The sequence below is a fragment of the Panthera leo genome, chromosome A2 (assembly GCF_018350215.1).
Source record: "Panthera leo isolate Ple1 chromosome A2, P.leo_Ple1_pat1.1, whole genome shotgun sequence".
Classification (NCBI taxonomy): Eukaryota; Metazoa; Chordata; class Mammalia; order Carnivora; family Felidae; genus Panthera; species Panthera leo.
This window is the reverse complement of record NC_056680.1, coordinates 56,940,441-56,951,131: the sequence shown is the minus strand read 5'-3', so window position 1 is coordinate 56,951,131 and position 10,691 is coordinate 56,940,441. Positions and strand designations below refer to the sequence as shown.

The 10,691-nt window shown below is 47.6% G+C and overlaps 1 protein-coding gene across 1 annotated transcript in view; it reads left to right on the top strand.

The window, feature by feature from the left end:
* The first annotated feature begins 7,381 nt into the window (after positions 1 to 7,381).
* The window catches only part of RAB7A (RAB7A, member RAS oncogene family), a 70,995-nt gene continuing 67,685 nt past the window's right edge, over positions 7,382 to 10,691 (top strand). Inside the window, exon 1 of the mRNA XM_042912202.1 lies at positions 7,382 to 7,613. The gene's annotated coding sequence lies outside the window, so the exon portion shown is untranslated. The remainder of the gene's footprint in view (positions 7,614 to 10,691) is intronic.

Here is a 10,691-nt window from a genome sequence, read left to right as displayed (position 1 = left end):
GTTTTGTCTGATTTGTTCACTGCTCTCTCTCCGGGGCTTAGAATAATGCCTGCCCCACAGTAAGTGCTCAAACTAGGTTTGTTGCATGAATAAACGCATGAAAGATAGACAAAGGCCAAATGATGTAGGGCCTTGAAGACCATGGTATAGGGGCATCCCTGGCAAAGGGGACCAGAGGCACACACAGGAATAATGGGCATGTGTTGCTAAAGGCAGGACAAAGCACCCATAGCATTGTCGGGATGATGGCTTCAGAGGCTAGGGGGGGCTTCGATCCACACTGTAGAAAGAATGCCTGGGTGGCAGCAGGACTCCCTGGTCCGTGTGGTGCTTATTAATCTGAAGTGCAAAGTCTGAAACAAATACAGTGGTCCACCTTGGCAGTGGTCCCCAGGGCAGACATCACCCATATGAGAGAACACAGAAGGATCCCACGGCCACTGAATGGTTAGCAGCCCTTTCTCCTAGCCTCATTAACTCAGTGTGGCAGGGGCCAGCTCTGGGACTCAACCTCCTGTCTTCTGGGGTGACTGCAGTGACCTACTACTGGCTGTGGGGTTGCCACTTTGCCCTTCATAAGGTCTTTGGACCTTCGCATCCATCCTAGGCTATCAATGGAGTGGAAACTCCTATCCTCATTCCACAGAAGAGGAAACAGGCCGAGTTTTCATCAGGACTCTTGGATGTAAGTGACAGAAATCTAACTTGAACTGCCTTATGTGCAAGGCTTGGCTCCTAGCACATAGCACCTGAGAGCAAGCCTGACATGCTGCTGCTTTATCGTTAAGTTCAATACCTGGGCAGCAAGAGTGAAAGAAAAAGCAAAGTGAGGAAAGGACAGGGGAGAAGGGAAAACAAACAGAAGGTAATGTGTTATCATACTGGTCACAGCCTCAGCAGGCACAGCTGGTTGCTGGGTCTCATACAGGCTGCCAGATCAATATAGGACGCCCAGGTAAATTTGAATTGCAGATGAATACGAATAATGTTTTAGGCCAAATTAAAAAAAATTTTTAACATTTATTTACTTTTGAGAGACAGAGAGAGAGAGAGAGAGAGACAGAGCATGAGCGGGGGAGGGGCAGAGAGAAAGAGGGAGACCCAGAATCCGAAGCAGGCTCCAGACTCGGAACTGTCAGCACAGAGCCCGACATGGGGCTTGAACCCATGAACCATGAGATCCTGACCTGAGCTGAACTTGGACGCTTAACCGACTGAGCCACCCAGGCGGCCCTAAGCCAAGCCTTTTTATTTGCTAATTCTGACAACTTTAGTCCCATGAGATATCTCTAGACAGGCATTTGGAACCATACACTGGGGAAAGATAAAAGCAAGACTTTACCTCTCAGTCCCCAAATCCTGAGTCCCGTTGATCAGAGTTTATCCAGGGGGATGTTCACCCCCCTTCATTTCTGGGCTGTATTTCCTGCCTCTTCTGAGCAGTCCGTAGAAGAGTCACCAAAGCCTGTGTAAGTCCACTTGGGCGGGACTTGGGACCTGAAGCCGCTGTAGCTCCTGCTTGAGGCTGGCCCCTGGGAATGGCTGTGACTTTCCCTTAAACAAGTGGTGAAGGCTGGAGGGTGGAGTGGAGATGGGGTTGGGGAAATGGGGGAGGGAGGAGGCAGGTGGATTCAGGCATCACTGGATACAAGTGCCCAGATTTTAACCCTCAGACATGTCCCTCACCATCTCTTTGTTTTCCTCTGTTTTTATTTTTTACGTAAAACCCAGCGTGGGGCTTGAACACATGACCCTGAGATTGAGAGTTGCATGCTCTACCACCTGAGCCAGTCAGGCACTCCTGTTTTCTTCTGTTATTTAGTAAGTAAAGACTCCCAGGCATCTGCCTCAAGGTGACAAGAAATCCCCCAGCAATTCTAGACATGTCTTACTCTTTATCCACAGGGAAAACGTCTTCTCTCTTCCAAAAATCTGCCTTCCTCCACCCCAAAAAAGAACTGGACTTGAGCGGTTTTTAAAAAATTTTTTTAACGTTCATTCCGTTTTGAGAGAGAGAGACAGAGAGAAAACGGGGGAGGACCAGAGAGACAGGGAGACACAGAACCTGAAGCAGGTTCCAGGCTCTCAACACAGAGCCCTACGTGGGGCTCGAACTCACAAACTGTGAGATAGTGACCTGAGCCGAAGTCAGCCACTTAACCAACTGCAACACCCAGGAACCCTTGGACTTGAGAGTTATTAGCCTTGATTTCCCTGGAGCTGATCGAGTGCCCATTCCTAACAGGGTTACTGTGGGCAGAGGGCTACAGTGCAGCCTTGTGAGCAGGAAAGCTCTGGAAAGCAGTCTGTGGCTAGTGTTATGGGAAGAGGAAGAAGACCTTGTGTAATGTGAGGTTGTCTTTTTGTAGGTACACCTCTGACCACATACACACACACAACACTGGGACCTTTTGGAGCACAGGGACCGTGGCTGGTACATCTCTCTGTTCCTAGGGTTGTCCTGCAAGCTGAGAACTGATTTGTTTTGGATGAACAAATGAATGGATCTTTGTTTCCTTCACTACATTTAGCAGGAAGATGCCTGAAGCCACCACCCCAGATTTATCTCACCCAGCAACTGATATATAACTTCATTCATTCTCCTACATGTGGTAGAGTACTTGATAAATCACTTTCACATCTGATTCCCACAATAACTCAGAGTTGGTGTTATCAATTCCATGTATTTATCTTTTTTTAATGTTTATTTTATTTTTGAGAGAGAGAGAGAGAGAGAGAGAGAGAGAGATATTGAGTGGAGGAGGGGCAGAGAGAGAGGGAGACACAGAATCAGAAGCAGGCTCCAGGCTCTGAGCTGTCAGCACAGAGCCCAACGCGGAGCTCAAACTCGTGGACCGTGAGATCATGACCTGAGCCGAAGTTAGCACTTAGCCAACTGACCCACTCAGGCGCCCCACTACCATTTTTGGATGAGGAAATTGAGGCCCACATTGCTCAAGTGAGTTTCTCAAAGGCACAGGGGCTTAGACTGGGGAAGTACCAAAAAGGGAAGATTAGAGCAGGCATGAAGGGACAGCCAGCAAGTGACTCCTGGGTTAGTAGGAACTGCCAAGGAAGGAACCCTTGAGCAAAACTTGGCTATGTTTCTTTTTTTTTTTTTAATTTGTTTCATTTCTATTTATTTTATATATAGAGAGAGAGCACGCAAGCAGGGGAAAGGGTCAGAGGGAGAGAGAGAGCGAGCGAGAGAAAGAGAGAGAGAGAGGGAATCTCAAGCAGGCTCAGAGCAGAGCCCATCATGGGGCTCAATCCCACAACCTTGGGATCATGACCTGAGCTGAAATTGAGAGTCAGATGCTCAACCGGCTGAGCCACCCAGGCGCCCCTGAAACTTGCCACGTTAAAATAGCAAACCCCATGGAGGGGCGCCTGAGTGGCTCAGTCGGTTAAGCATCCGACTTCGGCTCAGGTCATGATCTCGCGGTCCGTGAGTTCGAGCCCCGCGTCAGGCTCTGTGCTGACAGCTCAGAGCCTGGAGCCTGTTTCAGATTCTGTGTCTCCCTCTCTCTCTGACCCTCCCCCATTCATGCCGTCTCTCCCTGTCTCAAAAATAAATAAATGTTTAAAAAAAAAATTATAAATAAATAAATAAATAAATAGCAAACCCCATGGGGTGCCTGGGTGGGTCAGTTGGTTGAGCATCCGACTTCGGCTCAGGTCATGATCTCTCAGTCTGTGAGTTCGAGCTCCGCATCGGGCTCTGTGCTGACAGCTGGGAGCCTGGAGCCTGCTTCTGATTCTGTGTCTCCCTCTCTCTCTGCCCCTCCCCTGCTCACGCTCTGTCTCTCTCTGTCTCAAAATAAATAAATGTAAAAAAAAAAAAAGGAGTTGGATCCTTAACTGACTGAGACACCCAGGTGCCCCCTTCCCCACCCAAATTCAAAAGGAAGGGAAGTAGACTCCACATCTCGAAGTAGGAGCAAAGAATTTACCACTGCCTTTAATCTACAAGAGACCACCTTCTAGACACAAATTATTTCTATTACTTCCATGTGCAAAAGATATTTACTTCCTCCCAAGGACCCTTGAAGTCTCATCCCAAAATATCATTGGCTCATAATGCATCTTATCATATAAATCAGGTCCAGGTACAGATCAGGTACAGATGATTCCTCAAGAACAGCTTCTTGAGTACTATTCCTCTTGCTCTGAAGACGTGCAAGCTACAGACGGGTTTTCTGCTTTCCAGATACCCAGCAAGTAGAGTTGACCAGGCTTGAGCTCACCAGATCTCAAGCAGACACTTCTGTTCCAACAAAGGGGGAAAACGGGAGTGACGTGGCTACCCTGGGTCATAGCAATTCTGAAATCCAGTTAGGTATGCGTTGCCAGCTCTTAGATTCTGGTCCAATACTGCTTCCTGGGACCGATTCTCTGCAGCTCTTGACTCTACCCTCTGGTGAGTTTCTTCTGAGTCATTCCTTCTATTCCATAAGAAATAGCCCATGTTTACACCCGAATAGCCTCCTCAGTCAGCTTCTTAGAAGGCAGGGGCTCACAGGTTTCTCCTTTTGTGCTCTGCCTTTCCCTGTGTTCTGTTAATTGCTTATCTTCAATCCTAGCATTTTGTAAGGCTGCAGGATGGGGCGCAGTTTCCATAATTCTTGGCCTTTGAGACTATTTCCAACTTCTATTCCCGTGAATACTCTGCGAAAGGTACTCCTTGAGCACCGACTGTGCCCTAGCACTATTTTAGGGATCAGGGACATAGCTATGAATGAAACAGACAAAAATGCCTGCTCTTATGGAGATGCCATTCTAGTGGAGAGATGGGCAATAAGCAAGTAAGCAATATAAACAAACAAACAAACAAAGCGAGCAGGGAAATAGCAAGTGGTATTTTGTGTCGGTAGGAAGGAGAACTTCCATTTTAAATAGGAAAGGCCATTCTCACTGAGGAGATGACATTGAAGTCAAGACCTGAGAAAAGTGAGAGTGGCCGTACAGGTATCTGAGGGAAGAGTCTTTCAGACAGAACGAAATACAACTGCAAAGACCTGAGTTAGATGTGTGCCTTCTCTTTTCTTAAACTAATGTAGTTTGAGCAGACCTATCTGAGGTCAGAGAGGTATTTGGGGATCAGATGGGGTAGGACCTTTTGCTTGTGAAGCTTTTAGTTTTAGTCTGATTTATGGGAAGAGTTTGACCAGGAGAATGACATGGTTTGACATTTTTATAGAATTACTCTGGCTGCTGTGTTAAGAATTGACAAGGAATGAGGTGGGAGCAGGAAACCACGATTTTTTACTGCAATCCAGGGGAGAAGTGATGGAGGTTCAGAACAGGTGGTAATGGCAGAGATAGTAAGTGGTCATGCTCTGAATATCTTTTGAAGTCTGTGAACGAGGGGTACAAGAGAGAGGGGAGTTTAATTCATTTTCCAGGACTGCTGTAAACAAATCACCACCAGCTTGGTGGCTTAAAACAACAGAAATATATTCTCTCAAATACATCTCAAATAGAAAATTCAAAATCAAAGCCTCCACCCCCCACCCTACCCTCCACCTTTTTTGTCTCTTTCAGCTTCTGGTGGCTGTCAGCATTCGTTGGCTTGTGGCTACTCACTCCAATCTCTGACCCCATCTTCATATGGACTTCTTTTCTCTGTGTGTTTGTACTCCGTGTGTATCCTCTAAGGACACTTGTCATTGGATGTAGGACCCACCTGGATAATCCAGGATGCTTTCATCTCAAGATCTTTAATTACATCTGCAAATACCCTTTTTCCAAATCAGGTCACATCCACAGGTTCCACGGTATAGGCTTACCTTTTGGCCGGTGACTATTCAGTCCGCTACAGGAGACAAGAATGATTCCAATATTTTTTGGACCGAGCAACTGAAAGAATGAAGCTTTCATGAACCAAGACAGGAAAGGACTATGAGGAGAGCATGTTGTCGAAGATGTTGATCTGAGTTCTGAGTTGATCTTAATGTGCTCAGATGGGGCAGGTACTTGGTAGGGTGTCCCACCCTCCTAAGCTCAGAGAGTCTTGAGCTGTTGTCACCAGCTGGGCCCCAAAGCCTGACCTTTACTGCCTACTTGTCTATTGTACTCACTGACCTTTCTCTCACCTTTTTCCTTAAGCTCTTCTTTCCAGCTTATCTCTTAACTCAGGCAAAAGACCTGAGGGACATAACATCCCAGATGGAAACACAAATACCTCTCAAGCAATAACAACTGCCTAGACCACCCAGACCAGTTTGAACTTAACCCCCACTCTTGTCTGTGCAGATGGACCATGGAGAGATCCGTGGAGTGACTGACAGTTACAATTACCTCATTATAATAGTAAAATCTCTGCCCAAGGAGGAGCATACGCCTCATATACATAACATACGATGTATGTATAGGCATGTTTCCTTAAGGTGCCTGTGCCTCCTTTTGCCCCCCTCTACATAGGATGACAAGGCTTCCCTATCTAAATATTCATCCTAACCCTAAGTGAAAGGAACCTATTCACCCTCGCTCAGGAAGTCATGGCTTCGGAAGTTATTCCTCAGCAATCTCCTTATTTGCTGCAAATAAAGTTTACTTCGTGTGACAGCTCCACCTGGCATGGCTGTGACTCACTAAGAAGCGACTTCATGTTAGTTGGATTACACTGTTTTTCCGTTTTCTTGGACCCTTTCTTCTGCCAGAAAAAAAAATGTTCTGGTAGTGTCTAATTTACCTCCATGTCTTTATCACTCTGTAACACAATTGGTGTAGTTGTTTGCCGTCTACTCGATTATGCACATTGACATCAGACATCCCTTGATTCACATCCCACTCTACCAATTACTGCATGGAGCGATGCCGAGTGACCTGTAGTGGGTCTCTGTTGCCTATTTGCAAAATGGTGAACATAATCTTTCCCTAAAGTGGTTAAAATGGAGATGATCCAAAGGTTTATAGTACAGGGTCACGGGAGATACTCAATATATACGGGTGCCCTTCCTCAACCCATTGTAAGTTTGTCAAATAACCACACTCTTGCGTCTTAACACTCAGATTTCTCCCTAAGAAAGCCTGTTCCTAGGGCATGCTTTGTGAATCCTGAAGAACTCAGGGCACACAGTAGGACTCTTTAGTTGTGATCAGGGCCTTCTGCAGAAGGACACTAATGGAAGAGCCAGTTTATTCACGTCCTCTCTTCCCTGGCATTCATTATTCCAGGGTAACGGAATGGCTGAGACATCCGTTTGCGGGTTCAACATGGCGCCGTCCTGCTCATTGTACGAGCCTCAAAGATGGCGACAACCACTAAGGGGCAGACATGTTTGTGCCACATGATCAAGGTTCAGCCCAGAGGCGGCCGGAACGAGACGGAAGATTGAGGCGGGGCTCCTCCCCCGCACTCCTGGCGTCGGGCGTCTCGTGACAGGTACTTCCGCTCGGGGCGGCGGCGGTGGCGGAAGTGGGAGCGGAGCCGGAGTCTTGGCCATAAAGCCTGAGGCGGCGGCAGCGGCGGCGTTGAAAGCTTGGGGAGTGCCGAGGAGTCCTCTGGAACCGGAACTTGGACTTCTCTGCCTCTGTCCTCCCTTGCATCTCCTCCTCGGTGGGAGCCCTAGCTACGCGCCCGGCCCGGAGCCCCCAGCGGAGCGGCCGCGGTAAGCAGCGGGCCCAGCCCGGCCGGTGGCCTGGTCCCATCCCCCTCTTCAGCTCCTCGGTCGCCTGGGCCTCGCGTCGTCCGTGTCTTGGGTAGGCTCTGGACCCAGCGCAGGCCTCGCGGGGAAACTCCGCGTCGCCCAGGGCCCAAGCGCAGGCCCGGACCGCGCCCGGCCGGGGGGAGGTCAGAGGTCGCCGGGTGTGACCTCTGGCCGGGTTGCGGACCCCGGGCCGGCTATCCCGGACGCCTTGTTTATTGGTGGCGTCAAGACCCGAGACCCGGGAGGGTCTCCTGATTCGGGGGGGGGGGGGGGGGGGGCCTCTGGACACTGGGGGCCCTGCGCCGCGGCGGGACGCGCTGTTGGGCTGGGGCTCTTGGAGTAGCTAGCCGGAGTGTGTCGGAGCCGACCCCGCCCGCTGACTTGTCCGGGGGACGCTGGCCCGGGACCCGCCGACCGCGCGGGCCTTGTTAACAGGCGCCCAAGGCTGAGCCACGTTCCTATCTGTCTGTTCAGTTGAACAGCCCGACCCTGCTAATGAGAGAGGTTCCCTGACAGCAACTGAGTCAAGGCAGTGAGTCAGATCACGTGCACTGGGCTCTCCCCAAGCACTTGTATACATGTGAGACGCCTCTGGCTCTGGGAGACAGGGAGCTTTTTGTCCTAAGTATGTTGTAAATCCTGAGAGAAGTTTTCAAACTTACCGGTGGGGGGGGGGGGGGGGGGGAAGATGGTGTTTGGCTGTCGGGCTGTGTTGGGATTCCACCGCGTCGGGGGATCTTCTACCGCATTAAATTGAACCTTGGTGCATAGTGGTTCTTAAAAGTGGAAAATCGAGAAGAAGAATAATAGCAAGCATTTGAGCGTGTGTTGTATTTTGGGCAGGTGGGCAAGAACTTTGCACAGATCATTATGTTTAATCCTCGGAACGGCCCTCTGAAGTAACCATTATTGTCGAAGAACGGGGAGGTTAACTTGTTTGTCCAAGGTCACCGTAAATAACTTCTGGAGGGAGATTCGACCCCGGGCGGTCAGACTCCGGAGCACTCTGATCAGTCCCTGGGTTGTACTGCCTTCCCATGCTGCTGAAGTTTGTGATCCATCTTTCGCTGTCTGGTGTATTTGCCTCTCTCTGCCTCCTTTGTTTTTAGTGATGCGTTTGAAAGCCTATTCTGGTAGCTGCCTTAGTGCTACCTCATAAACCGTAAGCTGTTCTCTATGCAGTTGTGACTTTTAACACAGCTTGTTTGTAGTGCTTGTAAAGGAGAAGCTCTACGGTTCCAGCAGAGTGCTTGATTGAGGTCTGAAGAATTTTGTTACTTAAATCTTTGGTCAAACAAGTTAAGTCTGGCAATCCTGCCGTGTGGACAGCCTTTCTTAAAACCTTAGTGTGTGGGTATCTAGCCAGTTGGTTCTTTCCTGTTGAAAATACTGTATCTTCTCTTTGGATTCCAAAAGAACAGGCTCTTGTCTCTTCCTTGTGACTTAAGCAGCTGATTAGCCGCATGACTTCTCATCCACGGATTAATAGAGTCTCCTATTAGTGTGTTTGTCTTCAGACTTGGGAGAGTTTGCTCAGATTTGAGTCTAAGAACTGGAAGGTGAGTTGTGAGTGCTTCTGAAGATACTGTCCAAGCTGAAGCTTAGTCCTCACCACCCTGTTGTATTCTAATTTCTTTTTTTTTTTTTTTTTTTTTTTTAACTTTTATACCTGAACTGATGTATTTAAGCGAGTGGTAAGTGCGTAGTACTTAAGTGGTAAGTCTTAAATAATGTCTGTGTTTGGAAGGGAGTAGTGATGAGCACTTTTTCATTCATTCGGATGTTTTGAGTATCTAGCATGTATGAGGCATTACTGGTTATTGACTCAGAGAGGTAGGTGTGGTTCCTGTCCTAAAGGAATTTAAAAATGGTGTGTGATTGTGGTCAGGCGTTCTGTTGTGGAATGGCTTGGTGGTAGAACCTGAGGCTTTTGGAAAGAGTGGTTTCTCACCTTTTCCCAAGTGAGTTCATAGTAGGCAGTCTGGTGTTCCCGCCAACTCGAAGGCTTTGTTAATTGCAGTGGCATTTGTATGGTTTGCTCTTGAAAGTACAGAAGATAATATTACAGTTTCAAATTGATCATGCTTTTTGAAGAGTAACCTTCAACACTAAGCTTGTTTCTCCTTTTGCTCTAGTGGCATTTTGTTGTTGTTGTTCACTGGAGGGAGTTCATGTCACTGCCATTTGACACTGCAAACGTTAGCTGTTGCAGTGCTCTTTGAGCAAAGGCACATTTGGCATGCTGGATTTTTTTTCTTTAGCTGATGAAGAAAGTTTAATATAGTGCTTACCAGTTACAGTGTCCGTATTATACTAAACAAAACCCTGTGCTGTCCCTTCTTTTGCAACTGTTCTGTCTTCCCTTTCAAAGGAGATGTGAGTTTTGCCTTTGTGGTAGAACTGCATGAGTAAACAAACAGAAGGGTGGAATGTAGGAGAAGGCATTCTAAAAATAGTTTTGTTAGTATATCTCTCCAGGTGATTCTCAGCAATCACTTGGGGCATTTGCTTGTTTTGTTATGTTTTGGGGGGCCAACCAGGCCTAAGCCCCCAACCCCATCATCAAAAAACACTGCTTTATAGTACAGTATGGCTTTGCATCCGATTCCTGACCCCACCACCGAGTGAAGCAAAAATGGTTTTGGTTATTTGATTAGCTTTTAATAAACCTCCAAAGAGAATTACACAAATAACATCTCTGCCCTTATATTTGGTATTAGCCTTTCTGTGCAAAGGTGTAGCAAATTCAGACCACACACATGTGATAGTCTTATACACTGTTCCTTTCTGAGATTTGACATAAATAGTTCTCATTATTATGCCTGTGATAAAGTGTCCTAATTCTGTATCTATATAATTCAACAAATATGGCTGAGGATTTGACAAGATATTGGACTAGGAGTTATAAGCAAGGTTTTCCAGGGAAGTAAGGAGGTGGAATCCTCTTGAGTAAGGCTTAAACAGTGGTTCCCTTGGCACTGATGTCATCCTCTGAAGGAGACTGAAGCTCTAGAAATTAGCACTCCCCCCCACCCCCAC